The sequence below is a fragment of the Macaca fascicularis genome, chromosome 4 (genome assembly GCF_037993035.2).
Source record: "Macaca fascicularis isolate 582-1 chromosome 4, T2T-MFA8v1.1".
Classification (NCBI taxonomy): Eukaryota; Metazoa; Chordata; class Mammalia; order Primates; family Cercopithecidae; genus Macaca; species Macaca fascicularis.
The window spans coordinates 590,051-601,896 of NC_088378.1; the positions used below are offsets into that span (position 1 = coordinate 590,051).

The window sequence follows — 11,846 nt, forward strand, 5'->3', positions numbered from 1 at the left end:
TGTCTTGCATTATTTCTGACAAGGAGTTGGCTGTCATTCTAATGTTTTCCTTTGCACATTATGTGTGTTTCTTGACTGCTTTTTGTGTTTTCTTTTTAATCATTGGTTTTAAGTAATTTATAATGTACCATGGTTTATTTTGTTTGTTTCTTGTGCTTGAGTTGAGTTTTTTAAATCCATGGCCTACAGTTTTCATCAGATTTGAGACTTTTTCTACAGCCCACTGACGCATTATTCATTACTTTAAATTAATAGGCTTTTTTTTTTTTTTTTTTTTGAGACTGAGTCTTGCTCTGTTGCCCAGGCTGGAGTACAGTGGTGCAATCTTGGCTCACTGCAACCTCTGCCTCCCGGGTTCAAGCAATTCTCCAGCCTCAGCCTCCTGAGTAGCTGGGACTACAGGTATGCCCCAACATGCCCAGTTAATTTTTTGTATTTTTAGTAGAGACAGGGTTTCCCTATATTGGCCAGGCTCGTCTCAAACTGCTGACCTCAGGTGATTCGCCTGCCTCAGCTTCCCAAAGTGCTGGGATTCCAGATGTGAGCCACCATGCCTGTCTAATAGACTATGTTTAATGAACAATTTTAGATTTTTAGAAAAATTGAACTATATGCAGAAACTTCTCACATGACACCACTCCCCTCTCAGCACACACATTTTCTCTTATTGTTCACGTTTTGCATTAGTGTGGTACATTTGTTCCAGTTAGTAAACCATACTGATACATTATTAACTAAAGTCTCCATGCTTTACAGTAGGGTTCACTCTTGGTGTTGCAAAGTTTTATGGATTTGGAGGAATATCATCTATCTATCGTGACAGTGCCATATGGAAAAGCTTCAGTGCCTTAAAACCCACCTGTGCTCTGCCCGGTTTTTCCCTCCTCCCAATCTTCCATATGGAATCGCTTCACTGTCCTAAAACCCTCCTGTGCTCTGCCCGGTTTTCCCTCCTTCTCCCAACCTCCAGAAACCACTGCTCTTTTTATTGTCTCCGTAATTTTGTCCTTTCCAGATTGTCATGTGGTTGGAATCATAAAGGATGTCGTCTTTTCAGACCGGCTTCTTTTACCGCGTGACACGAATTTTAGGTTCTGCCATGTATTCATGGCTTCATAGCTCATTTCTTCTTACGACTGAATAATAATTTACTGTCTTATATACCACAGTTTGTTACCACACTAGCCTACTGAAGGACGGTGTTTGGTAATTATGAATAAAGCTGCTAAACATTTGTATGCAGGTTTTTGTGTGGACGTATTTTCAACTCTTTTGAGTAAATACCCAGGAGCGTGATTGCCAGATTGCATGTGAAGACAGCATTGAGTTTTGTGAGACAGACCATCTTTCCAAGTGGCCGCGCGGTTTTGCATTCCCACCAGCAGTGAATGAGAGCTCCTCTTTCTACACGTCCTCACCAGTGTTTGGCGTCACTTTAAAAGATTGTGGCCATTCTAATAGGTATGTCCTGGTATTTCACTGGTTTAATTTGCAAGTCCCTGAAGGCATCTGCTATTGTGCGTCTTTATTTGTTTTGGGTTTTTTGTTTTGGCTTTTTGTTTGTTTGTGTTTTGGAGACAGGGTCTCAGTCACGCAGGCATCAGTTCAGTGGTGTAATCATGGCTCACTGAAGCCTCAAACTCTGAGAGCATCTTTTATATACTTACCTGCCATCTGTGTATCCTCTTTACTGAAGGGTCTGTTCAAATATTATCCCCATTTTTAACAAGGTTACTTTTTAATTGTTGAGTTTGAATATACTCAACATAATATGTACATTATATATAAGCCCTTTGCCATAATATGTTTTGCAAATATTTTCTCCCAGTCCATTGCCTGTCTTTTAATTCTCTTGACAATGTCTTTCACAAAATAGAAGCTTCTAATTTTAGTGAAGTCCAACTTAACAACATTTCTTTTCATGCATCATTATTATGGTGTATTTACAAACTCATTGCCAAGCCTAAGGTCTCGGTATTTTCCCCTATATTATCTTCTAGAAGCTGTGTTTCATGTGTGTGTTTTTTTGTTTTGTTTTGTTTTTTGACAGAGTCTCACTCTATTGCCCAGGCTGGAGTGCAGTTGTGTGATCTTGGCTCACTGCAACCTCTGCCTCCCAGTTTCAAGCGATTCTCCTGCCTCAGCCTCCCTAGTAGCTGGGACTACAGGCGCCTGCCACCACTTCCAGCTAATTTTTTTGTTGTTGTTGTATTTTAATAGAGATGGGGTTTCACCATATTGTCCATGCTCCTCTCGAACTCCTGAGCTTAGGAAATCCGCCCTCCTCGGCCTCCCAGAGTGCTGGGATTACAGGTATGAGCCACCACACCCAGCCTTTGTTTTATGTTTAAGTCTATAATCTATTTTAATTTTGTGAAAGGTACAAGGTCTATATCTAGATTCATTTTTTTTTTTTTTTTGCATAATAATTTCCTTTTCCTACTTTTTTTTTTGCCTGGATTCCATTTGCCCTTATCTATTGCCTCATCTTGACAGAGTTTTTTTTACATTGTGAGGTAACCCAAGCCTTCATTTCTGAAGGGTCTGAATCTTTTGTGTTTTTACCTTTGGCACATTGCTTAATTTTCCATTCATCTTTACTTGGATCTGGAAATATCCCTGAATTCCAGACATAGTCTCTCTTCTCTCCTTCCATAGCAGCAAACCAATTTCCCTCGGGTAACTGGGATCAATTATCCCAGCACACACAGTAACCCCTTTCTTTGTCTGTTGATTCAGTAGCATGAGGAGCGTGAAATGACCAGGTGGCAGTTTCAACTTCCATTCATTAGAACAATTATGTCTTCTTTTGAGAAGCAAAACCTCTAAATCAGCCTAAGTTAAAGGGACATACAGCAAAGGTCCTCACATGGGTTAGTAGACAGTGCAGCAAGACAGACCACTTTCATGTCTCTCCTTTGATTCCTGGGTTCGGCTATGGGAGAAACTGTTGCTGGATCGAAGCTCACACGATATCCTGTTAGGGGAGCACTCAGATATTAGGGGTGTAACTAAGTTAAGCCATGCCATTATTCAGCAGCCAGATGCTTGTAGTTGCTGGGTGTGGGAGGAGAGTCGTGCTTGGTCCTCAGCAGGGAAACTGTGCCTCGGTGGCTCCCTGCCAGTGCGTTCCTGCCGTTTTAGAAGTGGGTGAACCAAGTCCTGGCAAGTCAGTGCTAGCCACCAAGGTACTCAGAGGCCCTGGGCTCTGAACCTTTTCCAAGATGTTTTGGAGGTCTTCCAGAATCAGTGGCTCTCTTTTCAGTTTCAGAGCATGAATGGTTTTGAGGCAGAAGCAGTGAGGTGATTGCTTAGAGCCAGAAGGGCCAGGTGGGGTTGTCTCAGGTTATGAGCCCGTTCTGTGAGCCCAGTGTCCCTATGCAGAGACTCTGCCAGGAAGAGCGGGGGCCTGGCTGACCGTCCTGTTCTGGGACCCTGTTCAGCTGGAATGCAGTTTCTGTCACTGCTGCCCTCTAGGAGGCTTTGGGGAAACCATCAATATCTTGAGATAGAGCCTCGTTCTGTCGTCCAGGCTGGATTCCAGTGGTGCAATCTCAGTTCACTGCAACTTCTGCTTCCTGGGCTTAGGCATTCCTCCCACCTCACCCTCCTAAGTAGCTGGGACTACAGGTGCTCACCCCCACGCCCGGCTAATGTTTGTATTTTTTGTAGAGACGGGGTTTTGCTATGTTGTCCAGGCTGGTCTTGAACTCCTGGGCTTAAGCGATCCGCCCGCCTTGGCCTCCCAGGGTGCTGGGATGACAGGCGTGAGCCACCGCGCCCTGCCTACCATGTGATGTTTGACTCATAACTCTGGAGGAGTTCACACAATCGCGTCCTGTTGCTCAATGAAACTGTACATGGACAAAATTTCCTCCATGCTTACACCCCTCCAAATAAACACTAGGAAGATAATTGATGCTGAACCCTCTATCATTCCAGTAGTAGGTATTAGCCGCCCAGAGAAAAACTAACTGGAAAAAACTCCCAACCTCGTCCATCTCATCAACACATACATTTTAGCATAAATTTACTTTGAATGTTATTTATTTGTCAAAATTTATAGCATATATATGCTCTTTTGTTCAATTATATACCACTAACAAGTTAGTAGTTATGTGATGATGATGCAATTCAGAATGAATTTCTTATATTTGGAATAGAGTGGGATTATTAATTTAGTGCGTTCATGAACTCGAATGAAAAAATTACTTTTTTTCCCACTAACTTCGAAGTGAAATTTAGCATTTCCTTCCATTATGCATGCAAATGGCAGTGGTCTTGAAGTGTCTGTGACTTTGTCACCAAGAGAAATCAGAGATAGTTTCTATCACACACATTATAATCGTTGCAGATAACTTGAAACATTGTTTCTGCTTAGCGTTGCTTCAAAGTTGCAATAGTTACTGGACTTATATATTGTTACTAGGATTAACAAACTAGATCTTGTTAATGTGTGTGTCAGGAAAAATTCTCCTCAAACCGTGTTTCTCCTCTGCTCTCACACCACGGCAGTCATCAGCACAGAAGAAGCCTTCTGTGGCCAAATGTGTGGGGTTTTCCCACACACCTAGCAGCTGACACCAGCTGGGTGTGCTCTGGGTGTTCTGACACCATCTTCCCAGATCTCACAGGTTGAGGGCTCAGTCCCCAAGACTGCCTGCCCCCCACACCGGCCACAGGCCCAGGCTTCCGGAACTTCCAACAGGCCGGCTTCCCATGGCTCCCTCTTTGGGTTCGGCTAATTTGTTGGAGGAGCTCATAGAACTCAGAGAAACACGTTGACTGATTTGTTATAAAGGATATTGCTACTCCAAAGGATACAGATGAAGAGACAGGTAGGTCAAGGTATAGGGGAAGGGACACAGAGCTTCTAAGGTAGGTCGAGGTATAGGGAAAGGACACGGAGCTTCTATGCCCTTCCTGGGCATCACCCTCCAGAAACCTCCAAATGTTCAGCTCTCTGGAAGCTCCCGGATCCCAGTCCTCTAGGGTTTTTATAGAAGCTTCCAGATATCAGCATACCTTCCCACAGGCTATAGGGGGTTGCTCTCATGGGAGGGTCTTAGACCCACAACCAGAAAGGCAGGGAAGATTAGGGTCCTCCCTTGGGACAGAACTCTAATCTGAAAGGGGGCAAGAGGTCAGAGGCTGCCCCTGAAACCTAACACAGCCAACGTTATAATAAAAGACTGTAACAAAGGGTGTGGGAGTTATGAGCCAGGAGCCTTGTACGAAAACCGGTATCTCTCATACCACCACAGTGTGTTAAAGGGGCTCGTGCCTGACTGTATCATGATTAAAGCTAATTTGATGGGTGTATTTTGGTGCACTTGGTTTCCTGTTTGATCTTGTGTATTTTACTTTCTGCATTGAAGGACATTATTCTGAGAAGAGGTCTATGGGTTTCACCAGATCACTAAAGGGATCCATGGCAAAAACTTAAAAAACACAAAATTAGTGGCTTATGGTGACAATATATATTTTTAAATGAATTTAATTTTTATTGAGGTGAAATTCAAAAAACATAACATTAACCATTTTAAAGTATACAATTCAGACACGTTTAGCACATTTACAATGTAGAATTCAGTCACATTTACAGTGTAGAATTCAGTCACATTTACAGTGTAGAATTCAGTCACATTTACTGTGTAGAATTCAGCCACATTTACAGCGTAGAATTCAGCCACATTTACAGTGTAGAATTCAGTCACATTTACAGTGTAGAATTCAACCACATTTACAGTATAGAATTCAGTCACATTTACAGTGTAGAATTCAGTCACATTTACAGTGTAGAATTCAGTCACATTTACAGTGTAGAATTCAACCACATTTACAGTATAGAATTCAGCCACATTTATAGTATAAAATTCAGTCACACTCAGCACATTTACAGTGTAGAATTCAGTCACATTTACAGTGTAGAATTCAGCCACATTTATGGTGTAGAATTCAGTCACATTCAGCACATTTACAGTGTAGAATTCAGTCATATTTACAGTGTAGAATTCAGTCACATTTACAGTGTAGAATTCAGCCACATTTACGGTGTAGAATTCAGTCACACTGAGCACATTTACAGTGTAGAATTCAGTCACATTTACATTGTAGAATTCAGCCACATTTACGGTGTAGAATTCAGTTACACTCAGCACATTTACAGTGTAGAATTCAGTCACATTTACAGTATAGAATTCAGTCACATTTACAGTGCAGAATTCAGCCACATTTACAGTGTAGAATTCAGCCACATTTACAGTGTAGAATCCAGTCATGTTTACAGTGTAGAATTCAGTCACGTTTACAGTGTAGAATCCAGCCACGTTTACAGTATAGAATCCAGTCACATTTACAGTGTAGAATTCAGTCACGTTTACAGTGTAGAATTCAGTCACGTTTACAGTGTAGAATTCAGCCACGTTTACAGTGTAGAATTCAGTCACGTTTATAGTATAGAATTCAGCCACATTTACAGTGTAGAATCCAGTCACATTTACAGTGTAGAATTCAGTCACATTCAGCACATTTACAGTGTTATGCAGCCATGGCCTCTATCTAGTGCCAAAACATTTTAATTACCTTCCCAAGATAGTCTTGACAATAGGGCTATTTTTTAAAAATCAGTTTTGATTACATAGTTTTTTTTTTTCTTTGTCAGAGAAAATAGGATGGGGTAATCAGTAAATTAAAAAAAATTGTAAAGCCTAAAGATACTTTATACTGCTTTAGGATAAAAGTCTGTGGGGGGTGAGGGGAAATGACTGGGAATATGAATTAAAGGAGAAAAGGAAACAATGAAAAATTTCTGGTGGGTTTCAAATACCTATTGCATTTAGAACCCATTGGGTCCATTTTAAAGGGCGATATGACAGTTTCATTTTAAAATGTAAATGTTTGTCCTAGGCCAGAAACAACATTCTTTAAAAAAATCATTATAACTCTTTCAGGTTTAGGGCTGCCTGTGCAGGTTATACAGGTAAACAAACTACAGAGTACTGTATAAACTGGTGTACAAATTATTTCATCACCCAGGAAATACATGTAGTACCCAATCGGCATTTTTTCTGTCCCCCTCCCACCCTCCCTCCTCCCACCCTCCAACCTTGAGTAGGCCCCAGTGTCTCTCGTTTCCCTCTTTGTGTCCGTAAGTTATTTTAGAAGCAACATTCTTTGTAATCATTTCAATGCATGATAAAAAATTTTAAATGTCAACTTCAAAATATTGGCGAGGGGTTCCTAGTTTTAAGAACTCTCTTAGGGGATGCAAGCGGCGTTTTATTTAAAAACGTAGGGGAGGGGGTTCCTAGGTTCCCAGTTTTAGGAATTCTCTTAGTGGGTACAAGCAGAGTTTTATTTCAAGTGTGTGTGGCAGGGCTCCCAGTTTTCAGAATTCTCTCGGAGGGTGCAAGCAGGGTTTTGTTTCGGGCGGCTGTGGAGAGATCCAGAAGGGTCACTGCCTTGCAGAACCTTTTTGTTCATTCACCAGTTAAACCTGGTTTCCCAAGCAACTGCTGTATGTCAGGCATTCTGCCAGGTGCAGAAACAGAGCTGAGCTCATGGCCGGGTCTTGTGGTTGCTCCTGGAGGAAAGGGAACCTGAATACTGGATGGAAACAGTCCTATGAGGAGGCTGGAAAAGAACCTGTCAAGTTCAGCTGTGAGCACCAGAGCCTGGGCAGGCAGAGACAGACAAGAAGGGGCAGGTGGCAGAGGAGCAGCGTCTCTGTCCTTGGCAGTGTGAGCATCTGTCTGTCAGCAGCTGCCTGTGGTGGAAACCTGCAGGCAGCTTGTACCTCCTGGAAGCAGAAGGAGACACCCAGCCCTGAGTTGGGGAGGTGGACTGTCAGCAAGGGAGGGAACTGTCAGTGAGGGAAGGAGGGATGTGACTTCAGTCACATCTGTGAAGTCTTCTCCAAGGCCTGAAAAAGAAGGAGCCATCTAGCCTAGAAAGATGGAGCTCTAGGAAAGGATGGGAATTAGGGCATTTGATACAGTCCCAGAAAAACTGGACATGTGAATTGAGGAGCAGGTGCAGCCCTGCAGGAAGTAGGTGAGGCAGGCAGGTGGTGTGAGCAGCTTTGCAGATGTGGTCACAGTGCAACCTTCAGAGTCTACATACAGACACATCTCAACATTTGCAGTGTGTGTTTTTTAGGCTTTTTAAAATTTATTTTGTCCTGGTGTTGTGGCTCATGCCTGTAATCCCAGGACTTTGGGAGGCTGAGGCAGGTGGATCACAAGGTTAGGAGTTTGAGACCAGCCTGGCCAACATAGAGAAACCCCAGGTCTACTAAAAATACAAAAAAAATTAGCTGGATGTGGTGGTGGGTGCCTGTAATCCCAGCTACTCAGGAGGCTAACTCAGGAAAATCACTTGAACCTGGGAGGTGGAGGTTGCAGTGAGCCAAGATCCAGCCTGGGCGACAGTGCGAGACTCTGTCTCAAAAAATAAAATAAAATAAAACAAAATTGATTTTCCTTCTTATTTCGAAGTTATTTCTTAAAATAACTTTGTGGCAAGATAAAGTGCCCTGTATTTCATATATTTCCAGGAATGCTGGGAAGCAAGGAGAGAGACTATGCTTTTTGCAGTATCACAGACGTTACTGGACCGTTCCTATCAATGGGACTATTTCAGGGCTGCACTTGGCCAGGGCATCACAGTGGGCTGCTGGATCAGACCGAGAGGCACCAACCCAAATGCCCCTATGTGAGGTGGATGGGATGGTTATAAACGGCAGAGCTCTGCCTGCTATCAAGGATTAGAATGAAACTATCTGAGCAGCCTCAGCAGACAGTAGCTGGTGACCCCTCGGGAAAGCCCTGCCTTCCAGGATCCCCAGACCCAGCTCTTGCCAGCCTCGAAACAACAAAGGGAGTGGTCCTGAGGACACCAGAACAGTCTGCAGAGATTAGGAACAGGGCAGCTTCTTCCAGTCAAACAGCGAGACTAAAAAGGAGTCTGAGGCTGCAGCCTCTCCAAATTCCTCCTGGCCACACGTGAACATGGTCTCTGTGGCCGTCGATTCTTCTGAGCCCAGCTCTTCCTCGTGAATACAAATGCTTGTCTACTTATGGTCTGCGAAATCGCACAGACTCTGGGTCAAACAGATTAGAGTGTAGAGTCTGGCTTAGAATTCTAGACCCACCTCTTCTTCACTGTGTGATTTGGGGCGAAATAACTTAGCCTCTGGAAGCCTCCGTTTCGTCTTCTGTAAAATGAAAGCAGCACTATTTATCACCATGCTGTGCCAGCACACTGCCCATCTAGATCCTAAACAAGGTGGACCCCAGCTGGCTCCCTGGTGACCAGCTCCAAAATGCCTTCATTTGGACTTCGCATTCTGTGAGAGAAGGCAAACCCTGACATCTGGTTTTATCCAGTAACTTAGCTTTTCAGTGACAGGCGACTGAACTCAATATTCTCAACTGACTGATCCCCATTGCATAGGGTTACTGTAAAGAGCATATGAGATCACAGGTGTTAAGGTGCCAAACCATGTGACTTATTTAGGACTCCTGACTTTCCTAGTGTTGCCTAGAGGATATTTAATCATATAACAGTTAAATCTGGCATAGTGGGTTACCGAGAAGAAGGCAGGGTTCAGCTCACCGTACTGAGAGAGAGGTTGAGGCAGAAACTCCCTGGAGGAACAGTGGGCAGCAACAGCAGAGGGAGGGCAGGTCACGCGTGCACACCAACATGCACACACACAGGCATGCACACATATCTGTACACAGGCACACCCGTCTACACACACACACGCATGCATACATGAACACCCCCCAGCACACACGTGTTCAGACCATGCTCTCATTTACACGTGCGCACGGGCATGCACACTCATGCATGTGTACTGTCGACTCTATCTTGGATTACATGTTGAAGCCATGATCTCTATAGACACTGGGAAAGTTTGGTTCAGTACTTACTTGTTTATTGATATTCCATTTAGCATTTGCCAAATACCTTCTGTGTAACTTGGCTAGGCAGTCTTTTTTTCTCAAAGAAACGAAATCCAGTACAAATCCTCCCTCATCCATGAAGTCTTTCTGGGTTCTCCAATGGGATTGAACCAGTCCTTCTCACAGAACTTCACTTACCTTCAGAGTAAAATTGTTGCACACACTTCTGTTTCCTTAAGTGGCTGTGGGAGCTGACATCCTAGGCCCCAGCGAAGAGGTCTGTTCCTGAAACTGCATCTCAGTTCTTGGCTTGAGAAAAACACAGCTGGTTGGAGGTGCTTACACCACGGAGGCATGAAGAGGATGTGAGGGTGACTCATTTTAAAAGCAACGTGTTTATCTTATCTTCCAGTGCGAAGAGAGAGAGAATCCCCTACTTAGAGCACAGAAGCTGGTGCACCATCCCGTGCCGCACTGTCCTCTATCTGCCTGCTTGGGGAGATCCCTCTCCCCTCCCCTTCCTGAACGCAGCCACTAGGATTTGTATATACGTGCACATAAATATGGTATTTCCCAGAGGGCCTAGCATAAACATTCTTCATATGTGCTTGTTATATTGCAGTGAACTAACACCCATGGTCAGTCAGGAAACAAAGCGTGTTTCGTGCTACCTGGGGAACAGTCTGCAGAACCTTGATTTCACCTGGAGAGTCTCAGACTGCACTTCCGGCATGTGGGAGGTCCCCCAGCTGCCAGTCCAGGAATCCCAGGGTGATGGCCATTTTCCAAGGGTTACATCCCCCAAATATGTCACAAAACGTATTTAAACAAATACCTTGGCTTCTGCTTTTTATCTATACAACAGTTCTCAACGTGGCCACAGATTAAAATCAATCCTGACGCCTTGTTGGAGTGTACATTACCAGGCCCCCCAGGCTGACCGAGCCAGAACCACGCCTGAGGCCAGAGCATGTCAGTGGTCTCAGAGCACACAGGAGATTCCGTGGTACCCTGGCTAGAACACTGGACCAGATGGTCTGCAGGTTCTCCTCCAAGTCCGATGGTCTTGTCTATGTTAAAATGTCTCCAAAGAAGATAAGTTTTAACTCATTTAAATAAATATAAGCTACATGGCACTTTGAATAGAGGGAAGGGCTATGTCCCCCAAACAGTCATCCAGCATAGACATACTGCAGCCCAAAAGCCATTGCCAGTCACCCCTTGGGCTTTATTTGCTGAAAAGCATTGGCATTTGCTGAGATGGCTGTGCACCTGACTGTATCCACAGAAGCTTGTCAGGCACTCTGAGCCTTTCTGGAGCAACTCAGCCCCAAAGGGAAGACTCCTCCTGTGTTTGGTTGGGGGTCTTCTGAGGAGGCTGAGGAATAATGTGGAAGAAGGAGAAGAAGACACAGCCTCCAGTTCAGGGTTTCTGTTCGTAACAACATTCTCCCCAGAAGAAGGAGGGGGAATTGGATAGCTCTGGGAACCAGTAATGGGATAGGGAATTTTTAAAACCTGTATAGACCACCTGTTTGAAACTGTCTCACAGGACATGGGGACCAAAAGCCACTGTCGCCTGACAGCTGCTTGGTGGGAGACACGAAATGAACAGGGTCTCATTTTAGTGCCCAGAGGGACCAGTGTGCCATGGTCAGAGCACACCCTCCGCCTGCACCTCTGTTGACAGAGTCCAGGGTGACCATCCTTCACGCTACTTAATTCATTTGTTTGTCACAGGAGCGGTTATGGTGCCAAGCTCACAGCAGGGTGCTGAGGGGTCGATGAGAGCAGCTTCTGCAGTCTCAGCACAGGGTGCATCTGGATCTGAGCCTGGGCACATCTAAATTATGCCTGTTTTAGAAACCGACTGCACTTTCTCCTCCTCCCTGTCTGTGGAGCGAAGCCCAGCTCTGGCGTGGGATGGAGGCAGAT

At 44.3% G+C, this 11,846-nt stretch overlaps 1 long non-coding RNA gene across 1 annotated transcript in view; it reads left to right on the forward strand.

The window, feature by feature from the left end:
- The window catches only part of LOC141410022 (uncharacterized), a 54,682-nt gene extending 53,221 nt beyond the window's left edge, over positions 1 to 1,461 (forward strand). The window contains exon 3 of the long non-coding RNA XR_012433251.1: positions 1,244 to 1,461. This is a non-coding gene — a long non-coding RNA (uncharacterized lncRNA). The remainder of the gene's footprint in view (positions 1 to 1,243) is intronic.
- Positions 1,462 to 11,846: the final 10,385 nt, after the last annotated feature.